The sequence below is a fragment of the Mustelus asterias genome, chromosome 21 (genome assembly GCF_964213995.1).
Source record: "Mustelus asterias chromosome 21, sMusAst1.hap1.1, whole genome shotgun sequence".
NCBI classification, from domain to species: domain Eukaryota; kingdom Metazoa; phylum Chordata; class Chondrichthyes; order Carcharhiniformes; family Triakidae; genus Mustelus; species Mustelus asterias.
The window spans coordinates 39,408,728-39,435,193 of record NC_135821.1 but is presented as its reverse complement, the minus strand read 5'-3'; the positions used below and the strand labels follow the sequence as shown (position 1 = coordinate 39,435,193).

At 45.1% G+C, this 26,466-nt stretch overlaps 1 protein-coding gene and 1 non-coding gene across 2 annotated transcripts in view; one reads left to right on the top strand and one right to left on the bottom strand.

The window, feature by feature from the left end:
- Positions 1 to 26,466, bottom strand: part of epha10 (EPH receptor A10) — a 582,772-nt gene that overhangs the window by 204,587 nt on the left and 351,719 nt on the right. The window lies entirely within an intron of this gene.
- On the top strand, positions 10,730 to 10,843 carry LOC144509546 (U5 spliceosomal RNA). Its single transcript, XR_013500474.1, has one exon. It is a non-coding gene; the product is annotated as a U5 spliceosomal RNA (small nuclear RNA).

Below are 26,466 nucleotides of genomic sequence, written 5' to 3'. Positions count from 1 at the left end.
TAACCTTATGCAACAACCTACCATGCGGTGCCTTGTCAAATGCCTTGCTGAAGTCCATGTCGACAACATCAACAGCACTGCCCTCATCTACCTTCTTGGTTACCCCTTGAAAAAAATCAACTAAATTTGTGAGACATGATTTTCCACTCTCAAAGCCATGCTGACTGTCCCTAATCAGTACTTGCGTCTCTAAATGCCTGCAGATCCTGTCTCTCAAAATACCTTCCAACAATTTACCCACCACAGATGTGAGGCTCACTGGCCTGTAGTTCCCACGCTTTTCCCTGCAGCCCTTTTTAAACAAAGGCACATTTGCCACTCTCCAATCCTCAGGCACCTCACCCGTGGCTATCGATGATTCAAATATCTCAGCTAGGGGACCCGCAATTTCCTCTCTAGTCTCCCACAATGTCCTGGGATACACTTCATCAGGTTCCGGGGATTTATCTACCTTGATACGCTTTAAGACTTCTAGCACCTCCTTCTCTGTAATATGTACACCCTCAAGACATCACTATTTATTTCCCCAAGTTCCCTAACATCCATGCTTTTCTCAACAGTAAATACTGATGAAAAATATTCATTTAGGATCTCACCCATCTCTTGTGGATCCGCACATGGATGACCTTTTTGATCCTCCCTTGTTACTCTCTCCCTTGTTACTCTTTTGCTCTTTATGTATTTGTAGAAGCTCTTTGGATTCTCCTTTGCCTTATCTGCCAAAACAATCTCGTGTCCCCTTTTTGCCCTCCTGATTTCTCTCTTAACTCTACTCCTACACCCCCTATACTCTTCAAGGGCTTTACTTGATCCCAGCTGCCTATGCATGTCATGTGCCTCTTTCTTCTTCTTGACCAGGGCCTCAATATCCCGAGTCATCCAGGGTTCCCTACTTCTGCCAGCCTTGCCCTTCACTCTAAGAGGTATGTGTTTACCCTGAACCCTGGTTAACACATTTTTGAAAGTGTGCCACTTATCAGACATTCCTTTGCCTTCCCACAGGCTCCTCCCAATTAACTTTTGAAAGTTCCTGCCTGATACCATCAAAATTGGTCTTGCCCCAATTTAGAAAGAAAGAAAGAAACCCTACAGTACAGAAAGAGGCCATTCGGCCCATCAAGTCTGCACCAACCACAATCCCACCCAGGCCCTACCCCTATATCCCTACATATTTACCCACTAATCCCTCTAACCTACGCATCTCAGGACACTAAGGACAATTTTTAGTGTGGCCAATCAACCTAACCCGCATATCTTTGGACTGTGGGAGGAAACCGGAGCACCCGGAGGAAACCCACGCAGACACGAGGAGAATGTGCAAACTCCACACAGACAGTGACCCAAGCCGGGAACCGAACCCAGGTCCCTGGAGCTGTGAAGCAGCAGTGCTAACCACTGCTAACCACTGTGCTACCGTGCTGCCCTTTATTAGAATTTAGAATTTTAACTTTTGGGCCAGACCTATCATTCTCCATAGCTATCTTAAAACCAATAGAATTATGGTCACTGGTCCCAAAGTGATCCCTCACTAACACTTCTGTCACTTGCCCTTCCTTATTTCCCAAGAGGAGGTCAAGTTTTGCCCCTTCTCTAGTCGGGCCATCCACATACTGAATGAGAAATTCCACCTGAATACACTCAACAAATTTCTCTCCATCCAACCCTCTAATACTATGGCTGTCCCAGTCAATGTTGGGAAAGTTAAAATCTCCAACTATTACCACCCTATTTTTCTTGGAGCTATCTGTAATCTCCTTGCATATTTGCTCCTCAATTTCTCACTGACTATTTGGGGGCCTATAGTACAACCCTAACGAAGTGATTTCCCCCTTCTTATTTCTCAGTTCTACCCATATAGACTCAGTGGCCGAACCCTCGGATATATCCCCTCTCAGTACGGCCGTGATGTTTTCCCTGATCAAAAGTGCAACTCCCCCTCCTCTCTTACCTCCTGTTCTATCTTTCCTATCGCATCTGTACCCTGGAACATTGAGCTGCCAGTCCTGTCCCTCCCTCAGCCATGTTTCAGTAATTGCTATAATATCCCAGTCCCATGTACCCATCCATGCCCTGAGTTCATCTGCCTTGCCCGTCAGGCCTCTTGCATTGAAATAAATGCAGTTTAATCTGGACTTCCCTTGCTCTCTGTCCTGCTTTTGCCTGATCTGTCTGGTACTAGGATTACTGACACTGCCTTTACTACTTAATATGCTCCCCTTAACTTCTGTGCTGTCCTCAAACTTCCCTTCTGTCTCCCTACTGCTTTGGATCCCACCTTCCCCGCCAAACTAGTTTAAACCCTCCCAAGTGGCTCTAGCAAATCTCCCCACCAGAATGTTAGTCCCCCTCCAGTTCAGGTGTAACCCATCCCTCTTGAACAGATCAGCCCTTCCCCAGAAAAGATCCCAATGATCCAAAAATCTAAACCCCTGCCTCCTGCACCAGCTCTCAAGCCACACATTCATCTGCCTAATCCTCCTATTCATACTCTCACTAGCACGTGGCAACGGTAGTAGTCCTGAAATTACTACCTTCGAGGTCCTGCACTTTAGCCTTCTGCCTAACTCTCTATATTCACACTTCAGGACCTCATCCCTTTTCCTACCTATGTCATTGGTACCAGTATGTACAATGACCTCTGGCTGCTCACCCTCCCCCTACTCTCTACATGCCATAGGTAGAGAGTAGACGATATCAGGCCATGGTAAAGCTGGGTTCTTATTCCGGGAAATGGGGACAGCTACCCAAGGGACAAAATCTCACCAGTTTCAAAGGCAATTTATTCAAAAGGTTACTGGCTGACCAGCTCATAACATGAGCACATTTCTTTCACGACAAAAGCTTATTACCTTCAATATATTGACTTTTGATTTTAATAATTATGTTTGAAAAAGGTAGAGGCAAAGGAGCGTCACAATTTCACATTCGCCCACTGAACATGGAAGGTAAAAATATCAACACGGCTTTTAAATTGCACAGGGAAATCAAACTTAACAATGGATTTGCTGATTTCCAATCTGACTGACAGGAGTCACCTTTTCAATGTGACATTTTAATAATAAATAAACTGCAGTTGCATAGTGAGGGATAGACTGCGTTCGTGGAACTATTCCCAGCCGTATTATCCCATTTCCCATGATGAAGGATAATGAAAATACTTCTGCTTGAAATGTTCCATCAAATTACACATATCAGCTATTCACCAGCGGTCGTCGTGTGGAGTTAAAAATTAAACCATCTGACCAACTGGCAGTGACAAGAGAAAGTCACTGAAGCGCGAGACACAAAATTGCTTGGAAGGACGGCTTCCTTTGTTATTTAGTGCATGTGGAGCAGAACTTTCAGTCCAAAGAACACACGACCAAAATTTAATACAAACATCGCTTTGCGTTTAACAGACAACATAAGTCAGGAGCATGTCAACGTTTGGCAGTTGACTGTATTTATGCACCCTTCTCCATGTTCCCTTTCCATTCACTCGAGTCAAAAAGGAAACTTGAATTTGATATATAATCAGCACCTAATTTACTGTTCTTACACTGATCTCCCTTCACTGCCTTCTGTGTTCCTTAAGGCAGTTTTCCATTGAAAGAGTACAACAACAAACTACTGTAATTAATGACAGTAAGTAGTCTCACAACACTAGGTTAAAGTCCAACAGGTTTATTTGGCAGCACGAGCTTTCGGAGCGCTGCTCCTTCATCAGGCGCCTGATGAAGGAGCAGCGCTCCAAAAGCTCATGCTGCCAAATAAACCTGTTGGACTTTAAGCTGGTGTTGTGAGACTTCTTACTGTGCCCACCCCAGTCCAACACCAGCATCTCCACATCACATCCACCAAATAAAAAGAGGGAGGATTGACATGGGGAGGTTGCAAGTCCCTTTTCTAATGCTCACCTTTGTTCAAACAGCTCAGTTTCTTATTTCCCTACTTATTTAGGCTGTAACCTTCTCCATCTGACTTACATTGCCATTTTCCATGGCCTCTATACTGACCTTACCAATAGCAACTTAGCAAAATTTCCTGAGAATCTCTTTAGAAAATATGGAATATAAAAGCAGTCATAAAACAAATGGAAATCAGTCTAAGCAGCTGGGAACCAAGATAACTGCAGATAACCTAACCTTGTTCACTTACTGATGTGAGCAGAGTTTAAAATTGGAAGGCATGAAATCATCATTTATTAACCAGCATGTTGAACAAAATACAATGGCAGAAATGCTACCTTCAAATTTAGCAGATTTAAGTACCACAAAAATCAGCAAAGTGCAGCACAGGTATCAGTAAGCAACATCAAAAAAATCTTAATAAAGCAGGAAATGGTGATTTTGGTTCCTACTGCACCTAAAAGGTCAGGCAGCAATGGGACCAAGAGCTTCAGAGTGGGTGAGACTGGGAGCAGAGTGATGAGAGGGAGGCAGAAGTCAATGCAGCAAGTGGAGCAGTCAGGGAGGGCAGTGATGGGAGTGGAGTCATGCGGTGGGATGAACGGAGCAGTCAGTAGATGAGGCTGGGCATGGAGCGCTCAGGAAGGGAGGGAAGCAGCAGTTCCTCCCAGTCAGTGAATGGCACTGATCTATGTCTACAGCAAACATTTAATTTAATCAATGTATAAAGAAAGCTCGGTCATGAATTTTATTTATAGAAGCTGGGATAGCAATATCCCAGCTTCTATATATAGGGAGGGGAAGAGTTTCTGAAGTGCCTTCAGGAGAATCCTGGAGGTTACTATTGACTGAAAACTGAACTGGAATAGCCATAGGAATACTGTGGCTACAAGAGCAAGTCAGAGGCTAGGATTCCTACAGCAAGTAATTCACCCTCCTGACTCCCCATGGCCTGTCCACTATCTACAAGGCACAAGTCAGGGGTTTGATGGAATGCTCTCCACCTGCCTGGATGAATGCAACTCCAACAACACTCAAGAAGTTCAACACCATCGAGGACAAAGCAGCCCGTTTGATTGACACCCAATGTGAAAGACGAGATAAGAGACACTGAATGGATTAAAATTGATAATGAAGGAGGTACTAGAAAGGTTGCCTGCACTTAAAGTTGATAATTTACCTGGACCGGATGGAATGCATCTGGGCTGCTGAGGGAAGTAAGGGTGGAAATTGCAGGGCACAGACTACAACTTTCTAATCCTTTTCCGATGAGATGCCATTGACTGGAGAATTGCCAGTATTACAATCTTATTCAACAAGGGTCTAAGGATAATGCGGCAACTACAGGTCTGTCAATTTAAAAGCTACTGATGGTGAGAAAACATTTTAGGAAGATACTGCAGGACATGATTAACAGTCACTTGGACAAGTGTGGATTAATGAAAGCCAGCATGGATTTATTAAAGGCAAATCATAATGAACAAATTTGATTGAACTTTTTGATTGGGGAACAGAGAGTGTTTTGAGGGTCATGCAGCTGATGCGGTGCATCCAGACTTCCAAAGGCATTTGATAAAATGCTGCATAACAGGCTTGTCAGTAAACCCAGAGAGTAAAATGAACAGTGGCAGCATGGATACAGTGTTGGTTGAGTGACAGGAAACAGTAGTGGTGAATGGTTAATTTTCCGACCAGTGGAAAGTGTACAGACAGGTTCCCCAGGGATTAGAGTTAAAATCACTGCTTTTCCTGATATATGTTAATGACTTGGACTTGGAGGGTACAGGGCACGGTGGCACAGTGGTTAGCACTGCTGCTTCACAGCACCAGGGACTTGGGTTCGATTTCTGGTGGGTCGCTGTCTGTGCGGAGGCTGCACGTTCTCCCCGTGTCTGCGTGGGTTTCCTCCGGGTGCTCCGGTTTCCTCCCACAGTCCGAAAGACGTGCAGGTTAGGTGCTAAATTCTCCCTCAGTGTACCCGAACAGGCACCGGAGTGTGACGACTAGGGAATTTTCACAGTAATCCCATTGCAGAGTTAATGTAAGCCCACTTGTCACACTAATAAATAAACTTTTTAAAACTTTAATTTGTCAATGATGCAAAACTCGGAAGTAATGTGAACTGTGGGAGGTAGTGAGCAACTTCAGATATAGACAGGAATGAGTAGCCACATGACAGATGATATTTAATATCGGGAAGTGCAAAATGATACATTTTGGTCAGAAGATCAAGGAAACGTAGTGCAAGCTAAAGGATACAATACAAAATGTGATGCAGGAACAGAGTCCTGAGTGGCACGGTGGCACAGTGGTTAGCACTGCTGCCTCACAGCGCTAGGGACCTGGGTTCGATTCCCAGCTTGGGTCACTGTCTGTGTGGAGTCTGCACATTCTCCCTGTATCTGCATGGGTTTCCTCTGGGTGAACAAAGAACAATACAGCACAAGAACAGGCCCTTCGGCCCTCCAAGCCTGCACCGCTCATGTGCCCACTAGACCATTCTTTTGTATCCCTCTATTCCCAGTATGTTCATGTGGCTATCTAGATAAGTCTTAAACGATCCCAGCGTGTCCGCCTCAATCACCTTGCTTGGCAGTGCATTCCAGGCCCCCACCACCTTCTGTGTAAAATACGTCCCCCTGACGTCTGTGTTGAACCTTGCCCCCCTCACCTTGAACCCATGGCCCCTTGTGTTCGTCACCTCCGACCTGGGAAAAAGCTTCCCACTGTTCACCCTATCTATGCCCTTCATAATTTTAACAACACCAGGTTAAAGTCCAACAGGTTTATTTGGTAGCAAAAGCCACACAAGCTTTCGAAGCTCTAAGCCCCTTCTTCAGGTGAGTGGGAATTCTGTTCACAAACAGAGTTTATAAAGACACAGACTCAATTTACATGAATAATGGTTGGAATGCGAATACTTACAACTAATCAAGTCTTTAAGAAACAAAACAATGGGAGTGGAGAGAGCATCAAGACAGGCTAAAAAGATGTGTATTGTCTCCAGACAAGACAGCCAGTGAAACTCTGCAGGTCCACGCAACTGTGGGCGTTACAAATAGTGTGACATGAACCCAATATCCCGGTTGAGGCCGTCCGCGTGTGTGCGGAACTTGGCTATCAGTTTCTGCTCAGCGACTCTGCGCTGTCGTGTGTCGCGAAGGCCGCCTTGGAGAACGCTTACCCGAATATCAGAGGCCGAATGCCCGTGACCGCTGAAGTGCTCCCCAACAGGAAGAGAACAGTCTTGCCTGGTGATTGTCGAGCGGTGTTCATTCATCCGTTGTCGCAGCGTCTGCATAGTTTCCCCAATGTACCATGCCTCGGGACATCCTTTCTTGCAGCGTATCAGGTAGACAACGTTGGCCGAGTTGCAAGAGTATGTACCGTGTACCTGGTGGATGGTGTTCTCACGTGAGATTATGGCATCTTGTGTCGATGATCCGGCACGTCTTGCAGAGGTTGCTGTGGCAGGGTTGTGTGGTGTCTTGGTCACTGTTCTCCTGAAGGCTGGGTAGTTTGCTGCGGACAATGGTCTGTTTGAGGTTGTGCGGTTGTTTGAAGGCAAGAAGTGGGGGTGTGGGGATGGCCTTGGCGAGATGTTCGTCTTCATCAATGACATGTTGAAGGCTCCGGAGGAGATGCCGTAGCTTCTCCGCTCCGGGGAAGTACTGGACAACGAAGGGTACTCTGTCCACTGTGTCCCGTGTTTGTCTTCTGAGGAGGTCGGTGCGGTTTACCCTCCTCAGAAGACAAACACGGGACACAGTGGACAGAGTACCCTTCGTTGTCCAGTACTTCCCCGGAGTGGAGAAGCTACGGCATCTCCTCCGGAGCCTTCAACATGTCATTGATGAAGACGAACATCTCGCCAAGGCCATCCCCACACCCCCACTTCTTGCCTTCAAACAACCGCACAACCTCAAACAGACCATTGTCCGCAGCAAACTACCCAGCCTTCAGGAGAACAGTGACCAAGACACCACACAACCCTGCCACAGCAACCTCTGCAAGACGTGCCGGATCATCGACACAGATGCCATCATCTCACGTGAGAACACCATCCACCAGGTACACGGTACATACTCTTGCAACTCGGCCAACGTTGTCTACCTGATACGCTGCAAGAAAGGATGTCCCGAGGCATGGTACATTGGGGAAACTATGCAGACGCTGCGACAACGGATGAATGAACACCGCTCGACAATCACCAGGCAAGACTGTTCTCTTCCTGTTGGGGAGCACTTCAGCGGTCACGGGCATTCGGCCTCTGATATTCGGGTAAGCGTTCTCCAAGGCGGCCTTCGCGACACACGACAGCGCAGAGTCGCTGAGCAGAAACTGATAGCCAAGTTCCGCACACACGCGGACGGCCTCAACCGGGATATTGGGTTCATGTCACACTATTTGTAACGCCCACAGTTGCGTGGACCTGCAGAGTTTCACTGGCTGTCTTGTCTGGAGACAATACACATCTTTTTAGCCTGTCTTGATGCTCTCTCCACTCCCATTGTTTTGTTTCTTAAAGACTTGATTAGTTGTAAGTATTCGCATTCCAACCATTATTCATGTAAATTGAGTCTGTGTCTTTATAAATTCTGTTTGTGAACAGAATTCCCACTCACCTGAAGAAGGGGCTTAGAGCTTCGAAAGCTTGTGTGGCTTTTGCTACCAAATAAACCTGTTGGACTTTAACCTGGTGTTGTTAAACTTCTTACTGTGTTTACCCCAGTCCAACGCCGGCATCTCCACATCATCACTTCATAATTTTATACAGCTCTATTAGGTCGCCCCTCATCCTCTGTCTTTCCAGGGAGAACAACCCCAGTTTACCCAATCTCTCCTCATAGCTAAGACCCTCCATACCATAAAGGTGCTCCAGTTTCCTCCCACAGTCTGAAAGACGTGCTGGTTAGGTGCATGGCCATGCTAAATTCTCCCTCAGTGTACCCAAACAGACGCTGGAGTGTGGCGACTAGGGGAATTTCACAGTGACTTCATTGCAGTGTTAATGTAAGCCAACAGTGACTAATAAGTAAACTTTCGAGTCCTGGGCATATTTGGGCAGAAATATTTTAGTGAAAAGGCAGGTTGAGAAAATGGTTATTAAGGCAGCTGGGATTGTGCGCTTTATAAAAGAGTATAAAAATACAGGTTCTGCCTCAGCTGAATATTATGTCCAATTCCAGACACCATGTTTTAGGAAGGCTGTGTGAAAGCTTTAAGAAAAGATGCAGAAAAAGTTTACAAGAATGTTTCCAAAAATGAGGCATTTCATTTGCACACATAGACTGGCGAAGTTGTGATCGTTAACCTTAGGGAAGAACAGCTTAAGTGGAGATTCAATATCACAAGGGGTCTGGACAGAGTAGATGGAGTGCAATTTTCCCCATTGGTGGAAGGATCGAAACCCGGGAGAGGCAGGTTCAAAACGATTGGCAAAAGAACTAAAGGTGATCTCAGGACAACATGTTTTTTAAACACAGCCAGTGGTTCGGATCTGGGAGGCACTGCTTGAAAGAATGGCAGAGGCAGATTCAATCATGGCTCAAAACAGGGAATTTTGTAAACAATTGTTGGGAAAAAAAACTGAAAGGCTAAAGGGAAAAGGTGGGGGGGGTGAGCAGTGGGGACAAGCTAAACTGCTCTTGTAAAGGGCTGGTACACACTCAATGTTCTTTCTTTTTTAATCATTTGTGGGACATGGGTGTAGCTGGCTGTCCAACATTTATTGCTCATCCCTAGTTGCCCTTGGAGGGCAGTTGAGAGTCAATGACATTGCTGTGGCTCTGGAGTCACATGTAGGCCAGACTGGGCAAGAATGACAGATTTCCTTCCCGAAAGGACATTAGTGAACCAGATGGGTTTTTCCAGCAATCGACGATGGTTTCATGGTAGATTCTTAATTCCAGGTATTTTTTATTGAATTCAAATTCCACCATCTGCCATGGTGGGATTCGAACCCATATCCCCAGAACATTAGCTGAGTTTCTGGATTCATAGTCTAGTGATAATATCACTAGACCATCGCCTCCCATGGCCTCTTCTAACCGTTCTATGATTTTACATTTATGCTTGTCCAGATTTGGAAGGGCTAACACTCACAAGCCAAGTGAAGTTTCAGCGCACGTAATTTGGAAGTGTACACATGAAGAGAATGCTTTGGAGTAAAAATGGCATAAATCAATCACATGCAAACTTTATCAGGGAACATGGTGGCATTACACCATTCGACATTGTCACTGCATCAACCATTGTGTGGAAAATACAGGTTTCTATACTCACAAACTTCAGAACTGCTCTCGAGTGGATGTTATTGAGTTTGGTTGGTCACCAACATAACAGGCAACTACAGTGCTCCCTTCAGCCAATGTCTCGAGACATGCTTCAAAAACCTCCGACTTAGTCTGCGGCTGGGATTGTCCGGTGCTGCTGAGGTGAATGGAGTTTAGGCTGAGTGCCAAATTCGCTGGGAGCGGGATGGATACAGATGAGATCGGAGAATCCCACCCATGGGATCACTGCAGAAATAAAAGCCCAAAGCACGGGGAAAACTCAGCGGGCCCGGCAGGTTCTGGAGTTAACATTTTGAGTCCAACATGCCTCTCTTTGGAGCTCAATGCAGGGTTCAGATGACTGCTGACCTGTGGCTGAGGGCTGAATACAGTTCTTATTATTCAATGCAGCTGTCTGTACACATCGAGTATACCAGTAAACTCTGTTTCATTCTTTAACATTTCTGTTAGCTAATCATGGCAAGGTTACAATGGCAGACTTCCTCTCCAATCGCCCCAGGGATCCTTCACCTGGGCTGCCCTCCATTCCCTGTTAACTTGATGGACAATCTAGTAATTCTCTCCAAATCGTGTAAAGCTATTGCCTTTTACTAAAGATTTCCGTAAAGAGAATGGATTCAGTGTTTTGAAGCAATTTTTAATGTTTGACCTCAGTTGGATTAAAAGATAATTACTTCTCAATTCCATTGATAATTATTTGGTTACTTCATTTCATAGCTTTCATAGAATCCTTACAGTCCAGAAGGAGGCCATTCAGCCCATTGAGCCTGCACCAAGAACAATCCCAACCAGGCCCTATACCCATATATTTACCATGATAGTTCCCCTGACACTAAGGGGCAATTTATCATGGCCAATCAACCTAACCTTTGGAGTGTGGGAGGAAACTGGAACACCCAGAGGAAACCCATGCAGACACGGGAAGAATGTGCAAACACCATACAGATAATCACCCGAGCCCGGAATTGAATCCTAGCGCTGTCAGGCAGCAGTGCTAACCACTGTGCCACAATGCCGCCCGCCAGTGCTCAGTCCCGGCTCACTCAACTCAAATGTCTGGCCAATTCAATGCTGTGAGGTCAACCATTTCCCTTCAGCTGCCAGCAGTTACCGCACTGGGATCCCAGATTAGGGCTGTCAACATCTAGATTGATGAAGCAACCTGTACACTAGCATCATGCTGTTCAAACTAGATCTGTGTCCTACTTCATTTGAGCATCAGTAACCAAGAGCACAGGTTATCTTTGTTTATCAGTGGGCTCGGGGAAAAGGCAGGAGAATGGGGATGAGAAAAGTATCAGCCATGATTGAATGACGGAGCAGACTCGATGGGCCGAGTGGCCTAATTCTGCTCCCATGTCTTATGGCCACATGACCTGCACCTTCCACTCCCAAAATATATGCCCAACACTAATCAGTGGGAAACATCGGTTCTGTCATGCTCAGCATTTCCACTGATCAATGGAGTTATAAATTACTAAACCTTAGCTGGAGTATTGTGTCCAATTCGGGGCCATGCACTACAGGAAGGATGTCAAGGCTTTGGAAAGGGTGCAGAGTCAATTAGCCACAGTCTACGAAGGACCATAGGTATCCCTCTAGTAGAGTGAGTGGTTATTAGCTTGAAGGGCACCATTCTGCGAGAAGCATAGGGCAGGTTAAGGAGGCTGGCTTCCATGTGGCCGTTCAGGGTGCAGAGATTTATCAGAAAAATACCAGGAATAAGAGGAATTTGTTATGAGTGGCTTTGATGAAGTAAATAAGAAGAAACTGTCCACTGGCAGGAAATTCAGTAAACGAGGGCACGGCAATTTAAAGTAATAGCCACAGCAATGAGAAGGAAATTGTATAGAATCATAGCATTGTGCAGCACAGAAAAGGCCCTAACCCCCCATTGAGTCTGCACCTATACTGCTTTAAAAAGTGCAATGTATATATTTGATTCACTTGAGGTTAGCATCCAGAATTGTACCAGCAGAGGGAGTCTGCAAACCAAAGCAGAGTGTCTGAGAAAGCTGTTTTAATAAAGGAGCCAAGATTCTCATGTACTTCTTATTCTGGTCTGTCGCTGCCTGTTTCAAGTCCCAAGAACCTCACAAGGATGAGGCGAATGTGTCCACGGAGTGAGATTTTATTGCCTGGAATGGGCTACCCAATATGGCGATGATAGCAAATTGAATAGTAACTTTCAAAAGGGAATTAGATATAAACTTGGTATGGAAAAAATTGCATTATGGTGGGTTGGGGTGGGAAGAGTTTAATTGAATGGCTGTTTCAAATGGCCAACACAGGCGCAAAGGCAAATATCTGTGCTGTATGATTCTGTTGCTTAACCTGCTTTTTACTTCTCTCACCAGTTAAATAAATTACATTTATTTTAACAGTACATCTTGAAAATGTCCCAGACTGCTTTACAGCAAATGAAGGACTTTTGAGCTGCAGTTACTGCTGTAATGTAGGTCAAAGTGACAGCCGATTTGAGCACAGCAAGATTCCACAAGTGACTGGATCATCTGTTTTAGATATTGATTGAAGAGTAAAAGACACAAGAGGAAACTCCACAACTCTTTTTCAAATAGGGCTGTGGGATCTTCAGTGTCCACCCAAAGCAGCGGACACAACTTTCTCCTTATCTAAAGGGTAGCACCTCTGGTGATGCATCACTCCCTCATTGGTGGTGCAGTTCAGGGCTCCTGCATCTGCCTAATATCAGGATGTGATAATACTGCAGGTCAAACAAACAAAAGTGAATGAGTACAGACATGAAGATGTGCAGATGCCCCTCACAGTTGTATACAGCCTTATGGCTGAAACTGGACCCCTTCCCCAAGCAAGCCCCTGATTCTTTGCAATGGTCCAGCTCAGAGAAGAAGGTTCTTCAATGGGGCGTTACCATTGACCAGGAACTAAACTGGACGGACGTCTCAGTGGTATAGTGTTATGGCAGTTCCAGACCTAATACACATATAGTGCATAAATCCAGCTGCAGAGATGGGTTTGTGAAGGGTTGCAAGATAATTAAACCCCCAGGAGTTACCTCACCTGACACCTATCTCAGACTTAGAATAATAGAACCCCTACAGGGCAGAAGGAGGCCATTCACCCCATCATGAAAGCAACCCGAGGAGAGTCTTTCAGCAACAGGATGGAGTTGATGAAGCAGTGGCTGGAATATAGGATATTCTGCACTGACTCTCTGAAACAGCATCTTACTCAGGCTCACCCCTACCCCAGCCCCCGTTCTATCCCCATAACCCTGCACATTTACCCTGGCTAATCCCTCCATTCAACACATCTTTAAACACTAAGGGGCAATTAATCATGGCCAATCCACCTAACCTGCACATCTTTGGAGTGTGGGAGGAAACCAGAGCACCCAGAGGAAACCCACACAGATATGGGGAGAACGTGCAAATTCCACACAGACAGTCACCCAAGGCCGGAATTGAACCTGGGTTCCTGGCACTGTGAAGCAGCAATGCTAACTACTGTGCCAGTGTGGGGTTATGGGAATAGGGTCTAGATGGGATGGTTGTTGGTGCAGGCTCGATGGGCCAAATGGCCTCCTTCTGCACTGTAGATTCTATGATTGTATGAAACCCTGTGGGCAGCGGAGAGAATATTAAATATTCAGAATTTCTGCAGGCCTCAAGCTTGTCCCAAAGTTCAGGCTGCACAACAAACTCAGAAGATTGAAGCTAGTTGAAATTACAACTGCGGAACCGCTTATGTGCAGAGTGTAGTTGGTGGGAGTCTTTTTCTAAAGTGAAGGACAAGGGTTATTATGAGTGACAAAAATGTCAATATGATGCTGAAATAGTAATGGTTGTAATATAACAAGTGGAAGTTTTTTTTATTGCAAAAATACAACATAAGCTTTGAAAGTTGAAAGTATAAATCCAAGGTGAGGGGAATAATCAATCCACAGGGCCTTTTAATTCAACAAAAATTGCTTCCTCGGTGGTGCCCATCTCTTTTAATATTAGAACGACAATCGAAATGGAACAATACTTAAAGGGGCTATTAACACAGGTACTTCACTTATATATAAAGCTTCATTCACAATAGTGTGTGTATCCATGGCTCAGTACAATCGCTTTTATATTGGAGCTGTTTTAAATTAGATTCTAGAAAACCGGGATCTGCAGCCATTCAATCAGGCTTTGTTTGAAAATCCTTGCAACCGATGCGCAGACACTGCAAAACCGTGTTTGTGGGACAGTAGCTGGGATAAGGGAGGGTAAACACTAGCTCAAAGATCTCTTATCTTCCCAAATCCAAAAAACAGCAGCAAGGTGAGGGGCAGCTTAAAGCGACATGTTGGGCCATAGTTGTGCAAATCGAAAACTCAAAAGAGGAAAACCCAGGCTGGTGGTGTTGCCGAGGGAGAGAAATACCTTAGGAAAATGCATTTGCACACATTATTTCAATTATGGTGTGGCTTCACAGCTTCTATATTTGACTGGTGCAATGTGGCTCTATAACGTACAGTAAAAACAAGTTGCATTAATTCCTACTTCCACGCCGCTTTGCCAGCTCTATGTAAATACAATTCCCCGAGTTCCTAATGATTATTTATTACTTTATCCTCTACCAGGTTATGCATATTTTATCAGGTGTTAATCCCACATTGTTGCAAACCCTGCGACTCCAATAACTTTTAAAATGAAATTAGAACTCCCAGTTAATAGCTGAAGGGTTGGCAGAACACAATTTCACGTTTTGAGACTTTTACTGTGACAAGCAAGCTAGGAGCAACAGTTATTAAACACTATTTGCAGGCAACTTATATTTTAAGCTACCAAACATAATGCTCCCCTTTTAACACAGCCGGAAATCCCACTTCATGATTGTACTTTACACTGTTCTTAGGTAGACATTCTTAGCTCCCAATGGCTTATACCCATTTTTTTCCCTTTCCTAGTTGGTAACCCCAAAACTGCCATTCATTGGCAAGGCGTCTTTCCTGAAGATTCTCTTGCTAGCACAAGCTAGGTGAACCTTCAAGCCACTTTTCAAATCCTCACAAACTTGGTCTTTTCATTACGAGTGTGAAGTCTCACCCACATTCGTGTGCAGTGAACCATAGAGACTTTTGCTCCTTTGCTCTCTCCCAGCTCCTGGAAGACTAACTTGTTTTTGAGATTCAGTGATCCTTCAATGGTTCCAAAGGACACTCTCCCTCTCAAAGCCCATTGCCATGGCAACATAAATCACATGGGCCTGTAGTCAGGTAGAAATTCTGATTTGCTGTTCTTCAGACATATTCTATCTTGAAAATATACAGACAGTTTAAAATACAACCCGATATTCTTAACGCCTACCAAGGACTCTAGAGATTAGCAGTCCAACCACAGTAAATACAGCTGCTGGTGCCATTGTCTCCAAGTGTGAACACTTTCGACCATCTTTCCAACAAAATAACTGAGGCCTCCCTTTAAACTTTAACAGCCACATCACCCAAGCTTGTTGTTAGGCAGATTTCAGAACAGACATCATAATCCCCTTCATTTTATGGTGGCACAGTGATTAGCACAGCCAGCTCTCAGTGCCAGGGACAAGGGTTCAATTCCGGCCTTGAATGACTGTCTGTGTGGAGTTTGCACAGCCCAAAGATGTTCAAGTTAGATTGACTGCCCCTTATTTTCCCAAAATATGTAGGTTCGGAAGTTTAGTGGCGCAACATGTTACAAACCTGATAAATTTCATTTTTAATGCACACAAATGCAGGCCTACAATAGCTATCATAGAATCCCTACAGCGCAAAAGGAGGCCATTCGGCCTATCGAGTCTCCACTGACAACAATCCCACCCAGGCCCTATCTCCATGACCCCATGCATTTTCCCTGTTAATCTCCCTGACACTAAGGGGCAGAGGTCTGTGCAACTGTACCTGTACACATGTGGTGAATCTTTCACACTTCCAACATGAAATAAATTGAGGGAGGAATGCACCTAAATTACTGATCTGCACACCTGCTTGAGCAGTGTAAAACAAGGAGAATTTCCTGTTCACCAATCCAACTACCTGAAAACATTTTTACATCGGAACCAGAGGAGGCAATCCAGCTCCTGGAACCAGTCCCAACATTTGATTCGATTGCACCCAAGTTTATTTACCTCCTCTATTCAAAAGTCCTTGATATCATCAACCAACAACGATCTATCAATGCTTGTCATAAAAATTTTGATTGACCCAACATCAATAGTTGTTTGGGAGACTTCCACTACCACCTAATCATAGAATCTACAGTACAGTAGGAGGCCATTTGGCCCATCGAGTCTGCACTGACCACAATTCCACCCAGGTCCCATCCCCATAACCCCATATATTTACCCCCCAAATCCCCCAACACTAAAAGGCAATTTAGCATGGCCAATCAACCTAACCCGCACATCTTTGGACTATGGGAGGAAACCGGAGCACCTGGAGGAAACTCACGCAGGCACAGGGAGAATGTGCAAACTCTACACAGACAGTGATCCGAGGCCAGGTCCCTGGCGCTGTGAGGCAGCAGTGCTAACCACTGTGCCGCCCATGATAAAGGCTGACATTTTAATAATTAGAGGCTTACATTAATTGTCATTTTTCACAACTTCAGGATGTCCCAAAGCACTTTAAAGCCAAATTAGTACATCTAAACCATTGTCAATTGTCGGAAAAGCCCATCTAGTTCACTAATGCCCATTAGGAGGGAAATCTGCCATCCTTACCCAGTCTGGCCTACATGTGACTTCAGAGCCACAGCAATGTGGTTAACTCTCATCTGCCCTCTGAAAAGGCCTAGCAAGCTTTTCAGTTTCAAGAGCAACTAGGGATGGGCAATAAATGCTGGCCAGCCAGTGACGCCCATGTCCCGTGTAGGAATTGAAAAAGAAATTGACTTTCATCGAGTTAGAAAGGCATCTCGGCCCATTGAATTGGAATCATAAAATGAGTAGGCAGGACCAGCATTAATATGATCACTTGATGGATCTTCTGCAATCACCTAGTTCACCGGTAGCTACAGCAAGGCCTCCTGCTCTCCAAGCACCACTGGATCTTTGGCATCCACCTGAGAGGGGTATACAATGACTCGGTTTAAAATGTCATCCAAAAACCAGGTGTGGACTGTAGCTTGGGCTGGTCATCCCCTATTAGTACATGGCTGGTGGCATAGTCCACATACCTTGCGCGCTAATTCTGGTAACAAAATTTTAACTGGATGGCGGAGCAGAAAACAAGACATAAATCTTTTCCTTTTTGAGAGAGTTTATTGACTTGTTCGCTCTCAGTTCTGATCCCATTCCCCAGTGTCCCAGCCATTCTCTACCTATCTGTGCTCAGAGACAAGTAATACCCATCACCTATTTCTCTTAACTTGAACAATGTAATTGACATCAATAAACCTCAATTGAATTGAAAAGATATTGACAGACCTACATTTCTTCCACCGTATTTCGAAGCTATAGCAACCCTCTCTGCATCCGCAACACCTTCTGCGCCACTTTTCTGCTGTAAGCATTAATACAAACCTTTTGGCTTCCACACTTGCTACATTATTACCATATTTTACCTTGCACCATTATCATTGCACAGTGGTTAGCACTGCTGATTCACAGCGCCAAGGACCTGGGTTCGATTCCCGGCTTGGGTCACTGTCTGAGCAGAGTCTGCACATTCTCCCCGTGCCTGCATGGGTTTCTTCTGGGTGCTCCGGTTTCCTCCCACCAGTCTGAAAGATGTGCTGGTTAAAGTGCATTGGCCATGCCAAATTCTCCCTCCGTGTGCCCGAACAGGTGCCGGAGTGTGGTGACTCGGGGATTTTCACAGTAACTTCATTGCAGTGTTAATGTATGCCTACTTGTGACACTAATAAATGAACTTTAAACTTAATCCTACTCTTCACAGACTTTCCCTTTCATTCTTTCTGATCCGCCCTCCCCAACACTTGCTCAAAAAGTATTTGGTCCGAATGAAAGATCACCCAACCGAAGCATTAACTCAATTTCTCTCTTCACAGATGCTGCCTGACCTGATGAGTGTCTCTGGAATTTTCTGTTCCCATTTTGGATTGACTTCTTTGTTTGAAATCCAGAGTTGCCAAGGGAAATAGAACAATCACCCAGAATGCAGACATCAGCATGCCTGCTGGCTCAGTATTACTGACGAATACCGTGGCATTAAGCAAATTGGCATTTAACACATTTTGTGCGTCAACAAAATGCTGAAGTACAGACGTATGCAAAACACCAGTAAAGATAACCTACATAGCATGCTCAAGTGCTATAAATCACATTCTACAATTTGCCCTTCAGTACTCTCTATACATCATTGAATGACGTTCCCTGAGCTGAGTGTGTTAGATTCAGTTTGAGTAGTTCTCCGTGTCTGTTCTGGTAACTGGGTTTGCTAATAATTACAGTCAGTAATTGTGTGCATAACTGGTAGCAGCATGCCTAATTTGATTCATAACTCGAGCAGAGGCACATGACAATGAAAAATGAACCAGGCAACATCATGGAGCTCCCTCAAGACACCCCTAGCTGTTCATTTAGCAGAACCAGACGACATTGCAACTATTGCTTTTGCGTGTTTTGCCAAAGTGCACCGACAAGCATCGCCTAATGCTTACATGAGAACTTCATCCTGTCAGTTCATGAGTAGAAAAATGTGCTTAGTCAGTTAAATTGTCAAAACAACTTGGGCCTGTCAGCTTCTCATTGTTAACGTGTGAATAAAATGTCACCATTTTTAGTTTTTTAATGTTTTTTTCTTGTATTTTGTCCTATTTTAGATCCTTCACAGATGGACATCATTCCCGGACCAGGAGCAAAGATAGGAACCTGTTCCCAAGTCTTTGCCAAAGCTGTGACTGTCAGGTCAGGAAGAGAGGTCAGAGTAACTGCACTCCTTAACATTCATTGTTCCAGAGCCCACACATACTGGATGCCACGTGGCTTCTTCTGGTGGTGTGGTTTAGAATACAAAGTCATGCTGTAGAATGTCACAACAGGAAAACCTTGATCTATGCACTACATATTGGAGCATCAGTACCACTCTGTAAAGGCCTGTAAAAAAATGAATCATAGAATCCCTACAGTGCAGAAGGAAGCTATTTGGCCCATCTAATCTGCACCGACTCTCTCTGACAGAGTATCTTACTCCGGCCCTTTGCCCTGTAACCCCACACACTTAGCGTGGCTAGTCCATCTAATCTACACATCTTGAGGCAATTTAGCATGGCCAATCCACCTAACCTATGAATTTAGCAGATGCAAGTAATTCCAGGACAGGGTTTTAACTAAATACAATTAAACTCCACTGGATGATAAATCCATTATAGTTGTACTTGATTGAAAGATATGTAAAGATTTTTAAAAATAACTTTATGACTGCTTCCTCTCCTTACGAAGGGCCAGTAACAGGAGAGAAAGTGGATCCAAGTCTTCACAGCACAGATGTATAATTACACAACGACCAACTGATTTTCACTGTCCGACATGGTCCCAGTACCTCTAACCTCCACTGCTCTGGCATTTGGAGATGAGAGGAGGCACTTCTGCCTTTGCCTGTTTATTCCCATTCCACTGTCTTAAAGATGACAGTTGGTAAAATGGCAAAATGGTCAAGTGACAGTTTAAACTGGCTTCAAACAAAACTGTTTGACGGGAGGCAGATGCAGTGAACCTGTAATTAATTTGTTAGCGCAGGTCAATTTTCCCTCTTCAATCTTACTGTATTTTCTGTGTTAGCAAGAACCTAATAATGGATTTATGTCCACTGACCAACATGGATGAAATTTCAACCTTAAAGTAACGTTTATTTATTAGTCACAAGTAAGGCTTACATTAACATTGCAATGAAGTTACTGTGAAATTCCCCTAGTCGCCACCTTCCGGTGCCTGTTTGGGTCAATGCACCTAGCCAGCACGTCTTTCAGGATGTGGGAGGAAACCGGAGCACCCGGAGGAAACCCACGCAGACACGGGGAGAACGTGCAGACTCCGCACAGACACTGACCCCAAGTCTGGAATTGAACCCGGGTCCCTGGCGCTGTGAGGCAACAGTGCTAACCACTGTGCCACCGTGCAGGGAGTCACCCCAACATTTGTAATATACATTTTAAAACTCTTTTCAGCAAAAAATAAACTGACGTGACTTAATTGCTGCAACTTCTCTGAACCATTAAAGCTACATATTAAAATGGTATCACCACCAATGGAAGTATGCAATCATAACTGAAGCTTGATCATCGATCAGTGTCAGCTACATCCGAGGCGACGTTCCAGCAGTTGCACAATGGCCAATGATGTGTAAAACTCTCACAATCTCTCATCTTAAAACTGCAGGTTATCTTTTGTCCACTGTTCATCAGGGCACCAATCAGAAATAGCTGTCATCCAGCTAACAGGTTCACTACTTACATATGTCTGCATTTAGATTGCTGTTTCTCAAGTTTAAAAAGCATGAAACACAAAGTAATATGGCTGTTATAACCATTGTTAGACTAGCACTGCTGTGTACCAAACAACAGTAAGTTTGCCTCAGTATCACTGCAACATTAAGCACTTGCAGGTAAGATGCAGAATAAATGTGACTTAGACTGACCTTAAAAAGACACCACGAGACTAATATTTCTATGGCAGCCATTGTTGTAACATGGGTTGTTTTGATGGTTCAATAATGAGTCTTGGGACTTGTACATTTAAACACAAACCGTCTGTCGTTAAGTCTTTAACCGTTTACAGATCCCAGGTTACTGTCATGCATGGAGCTGCTTCCCCATGCAGGGGAGGCTTTCAGAGTGTTCTCTCTGAGTCTATTACCATGTGCCTCTACACATCGTACTGTGGGCAGTGCCACTCGCCAGTCCCACGTTAACCCTTGCTCTGCCGAACGCCTTTACATTGCAATGGCACAAACGCAATGGGCAATATTGTCTGTAAAAAAAAACCAAAGTGCCGATGCTAGCAGGGAAATCAGTACTTTTCCCATTGGCCCTGGCAGCGGTTAAGAGGAGTGAATCGACCACACTTGGAATTTTTTTTGGAGAAGGACAAGTTTTGCACTGAGGGGCAGGGCCGAAACACGCTGACAGGTCCTGCTTCACAGAGATTGGGGCACTGATTTAAAGGGTGCCCAATCTAAAAGAACAGTGACAGCCCCCCCTTCCTCTCCCCCAAACGTTCCTTGTGACCTTCTCCTCTGGAGACAAGGGGAACACCCTCCACCCTTTATCACATAGGGAAAAACTCCCAGCCCACCACTGACTGCTAAATGTTCGAATCATGCCATCCACACTATGCAGGCATTAGGGTGGCCCAACCCTCTCCATCCTCGCCGGCATCATTCGCACTCTTAACAAGTGAGTGACATTCTGCGTTCAGATCGCCAAAGGCCCCGCCTCCTTCAGCTCCCCCTCATCCCAGTAGAGTCAACCTGACACTGCTCTCTCGCACCCTGACATTTCTAACCTGGTAGTGTCAACCGTTCACTGCCATGTTGGCAATTCCTGGGTGCCAGGGGGCAGGGCCTGGGAACTGTACAGCCATGTCCCTGACCACCAGGGGCTACAAAGGCCTCTGAGTGCCCCCAGTGAGGTCATGATGTCTATCCAGGGATTTAAATAGTGACTACAACAAGGATCCCCTGCACTTCAATGCCTCGAGTAGTGCCAGTTGCCTGCATGGTGGAATGCCACCTCTAATGCTGGTATTCTATTCAGGCAGTAAAGGATCTGACATATCAGCACCTGTCCTTACTGTAATCCATTTCAGATGAAAAGGTCCACTGTGAGAAAACCTGCAGTTAGAGAATACAGCTACTCAAAAGAGGAAGGACTTCATAGTTAATGGGCCATGAAAGAACTTGTTTAAATAAACAATCTCCCTGCCTGCTTTGAACTAGCCTGGACCTGTCAATCTCAGGCATTGTAAAGGCTAATGGAGCGTGAAGTGATCGTATAAACAAACAGAGCTAATGGCTGCTTTGAAATGGATTGGAGGAGTTCAAAGAACTTAATGGACCATCTGTGACTATTCTAAGCTGTCTGAGGATCCCCTGCTTGAAATGGACTGGAGCTGTCAAAGCCGAGGTTTTAAAATTTCTTGGGGCGAAGAAGTTTATTTGAATTAAGGTCTTCAAAGGAATTCAAAGCTACAGAGCAACGAGACTCCGGGTCAGTCTGAAAGCTGCTTGAAGTTCACATGCTGATGATCTTCACATGGAGATGATCAGCCATATGAACCCCATCCAGAGAGAGATCCCTTCCCCCCAACTTCAGCACCCCCCCGCCCCTCCCCAGGTCCTTTCAGGCAATCCCCGTCCCCCCCTCGACTTGGCAGTGGCTGCAAGACCCATGGGCACCACGGCTACAAGAAAGAGCTGATACAATGTCCTTGCTCCCCCTCCGAGTCCAAGGCTCCTGGTCCCCACTTTTCAGGACCAGTAGAGATTGATGCTTACTTCCAGCTGGGGTGGGTGGAGGGGGGGGGGGGGGGGAGAGAGGGGGGGTGAGCATCCCAGGAGGCAGCAGCATTCCATTTCAACCTTGCTAATGAGATTGAAATGATGCTTACCAGTTCTGATCAGGTTCTCGCCATTGAAGAACTGATCTCACCAGTGTGAGCAGGCGGGGAGAATCGTGACAGACTTGACACCCAATGAGAATCCAGCTTTGGGCCTCACGCCCGATTCAACAGGACAGCGGGAATCCTGGTTAGGGCTAACGGGCCGACAGAATCACCCCCAATATCATAACAGCCACCATTACAGCCTCTCTGCCAACAGAACTTACCAGTGGTGCCGAAGCCAATGGACTTTTTGTTTGCTTGCCACATCTGCCATGGTGGGACCCGCCGCGACAGGGCTGGAAAATCCCAGCCAGAGTATTTGAGGCAAATAGCATGGCAGCATTAGAATCTTAGAAACCCTATAGCACAGAAAGAGGCCATTCGGCCCATCGAGTCTGCACCAAACACAATCCCACCCAGGCCCTACCCCCATATCCCTATATATTTACCCACTAATCCCTCTAACCTACGCATCCCAGGACACGAAGGGCAATTTTAGCATGGCCAATTCACCTAACCCGCACATCTTTGGACTGTGGGAGGAAACCGGAGCACCCGGAGGAAAGCCACACAGACACGAGGAGAATGTGCAAACTCCACACAGACAGTGACCCAAGCCGGGAATCGAACCCAGGTCCCTGGAGCTGTGAAGCAGCAGTGCTAACCACTGTGCTACCGTGCCGTAAAAGGGAAGAAAAATTAAGTACAATTGGTAAGAAAGCAATAGAAGGATATCCCAACAGAGTGAGATGAAATAGGGCAGTAGGAGGCTTGAAGGAAGCATAAAGACCGGGATGGACCAGATAGGTTGAGTAGCCTATTTCTGTGCTGTAAAATTTCTATTAACTGCAACTTTAGCGTCGGGTCTGCTTTTTGACTGGAGATGTCAAAGTCACCAGTAATAGATATCGGCAACCTGTCCTCGCTCTGATCTCAGGCTCCCACTGCCCTACAACACCATCTCCCCTTGGCACTGCTCACTCAATTCGCTCGTCCTCACACCTCGTGAGGTCTTAATACCCGTATTACCATCCTGGAGCTTACCCATGGGATGAAAACGTGGAACTTGTCTCACATCTCAATTCACTGGTATACTTGATTAATCGGCACCTCCTGGAGCTAAATAACAGAGATTTTCCTGAATGATTTCATAAGTTCGTAAGATATAGGAGCAGAATTAGGCCATTTGGCCCATTGAGTCTACTCCATCATTCGATCATGGCTGATATGCTCCTCATCCCCATTTTCCTGCCTTCTCCCCATAACCTTTCAACCCATTACCAATTAAAAATTTGTCTAACTCCTCCTTAAATTTACTCACTGTCCCAGCATCCACTGCGCTTTGGGGTAGCAAATTCCACAGGTTCACAACCCTTTGGAAGAAGTATTTTCTCCTCAACTCTGTTTTACATTTGCTACCCCTTATCCTAAGACTATGACCTCTCGTCCTAGAATGCCCCACCAGCGGAAGCATCCGCTCCACATCTATTTTATCCATACCTTTTATTATCTTACATACCTCAATTTGATCTCCCCTCATTCTTTTAAATTCCAGAGAGTATCGGCCTAAACTGTTCAATCTCTCTTCATACGACAAATCCTTCTTCTCTGGAATCAATCTAGTGACCTTCCTCTGAACTGCCTCCAATGCCACTGCATCTTCCCTCAAATAAGGGGACCAAAGCTTAATACTCCAGGCACAATACTCCAGGCCTCACCAATACTTCCTTACCTTTATATTCTAGTCCTTTCGCTATAAATGCCAACATTCCATTTGCTTTCTTTATTATCTGCTGTACCAGCGTGCTAGAACAAGGGCACCCACATCATGAGGGGAGACGGTCCATCTGCTGTCAATGGGATTCCCCACTGACTGCACCCTCTGATGTCAGGAAACCCGCATTGGTGCTGTGCCGTTATTGGGACCAGAAGATCCGACCGGCGTGAACAGCCGGAGAATTCCAGCCGTACGTGTTCTGATTTTGGTAACACGCAGCTACAATACAGCACCATGTACTTTGGCAATTTACTGGCATCTATGGTAATAATTCTGGCACATAATTTGTTGACGGTAGGTCACGTTTTTAATATCCAATTCATGCTACCATCTACTTTTAATTCAAAACACTATTTAAATCACATGAATCCATTTATTAAGCATTAAACTCTGCGCACTGTCTGCTTTTTGGCTTTGATTAATTCAAACTTTTGAGTAATTCAATTTTTTTTAACGCAAAAAAGCTATCTGAAGTAGGCCATATATCTGATCCAAGTATGCATGGTTTTTAAATAGAACTGATCTGTTTCCCAGCACCCCCATCTCTCATCTTGATGAATAGAAATAAAAGCAGCTGAGGAAAATGGAATGAGCAATGGATCATCAAACCTCCTTCTTTCACAGGCCGAGTGGAAAAGAACAAAATGTTACAGAAAGCCTCTCAATGCACTGTCGTTTATGACAAAATTATTCTGCAATTCAGAAAACCTGTTGTTTCAGTTGCTTTAAAGAAAAGACTTGCATTTACATAACATTTGGGCATCTCAAAACTCTTTACAGTCAAAGTACTTTTGAAGCGTAGTGACTGTTATAATATTCAGGGAAGCCTTGAGTGACACGGTAGCACAGTGGGTTAGCACTGCTGCCTCACAGCGCCAGGGACCTGGGTTCAATTCCCAACTTGGGTCACTGTCTGTGCGGAGTCTGCACATTCTCCCCGTGTCAGTGTTGGTTTCCTCCGGGTCTCCGGTTTCCTCCCACAGTCCGAAAGACATGCTGGTTAGGTGCGTTGGCCATGCTAAATTCTCCCTCTGTGTACCCGAACAGGCGCCGGAGTGTGGTGACCAGGGGATTTTCACAGTAACTTCATTGCAGTAAATCCATTTGTGACACCAATAAATAAACTTTAATAAAGCAGTGTTGCAGTGGAGGACTGGCGCTGGCAAGATTACTACAGTATTCAACTGACCAATTGTAATTTTTGATACTCAGAACAACCGGCATTTATTTCATAGAATCATAGAAACCCTACAGTACAGAAAGAGGCCATTCGGCCCATCGAGTCTGCACCGACCACAATCCCACCCAGGCCCTACCCCCATATCCCTACACATTTACCCGCTAATTCCTCTAACCTACGCATCCCAGGACACTAAAGGGCAATTTTAGCATGGCCAATCAACCTAAACCGCACGTCTTTGGACTTTTTAGTGCCATTTTAGCGCACATTTTAGTGCCATTTGCTGTAAAAGAATATGTTAATGAAGCCTTCCCAGAAGCATCATAAATCCCAATGTGACTCTGGGCCACGGAAAGCAATGTTCACGCAGACGGTCAATAGTTTGGTCAAGGAAGTAGCTTTTAAGGAATGTCTGAATGGAGGAGAGAGAGGTGGAGAAGTTTAGGGTGGGCCAAGGCAGCTGAAGGCATGCCAACCCATGAAGGGGCAATTAAAATAGGGATGCTCTAAAGGCCAGAATTAAATGAGCGCCGATGTCTTTCAGGGCTGCCATGGAGACCCCCCGCCATCGCACTACATAACATACAAAATACAACAGGTAACATCTCCCTAAAGCACAAGGTTACCGAGTACATTTACCATGACAATAAAACTAAGTTTCTCCTGAGTCCTTTCACTAATCTAATTCACCAAGATTCTACCCACAGACTGCCAGACATCAAGACCTGAATAATTTGCTTCAACTGAATGGTGGTAAAGCCATGCTGAGGT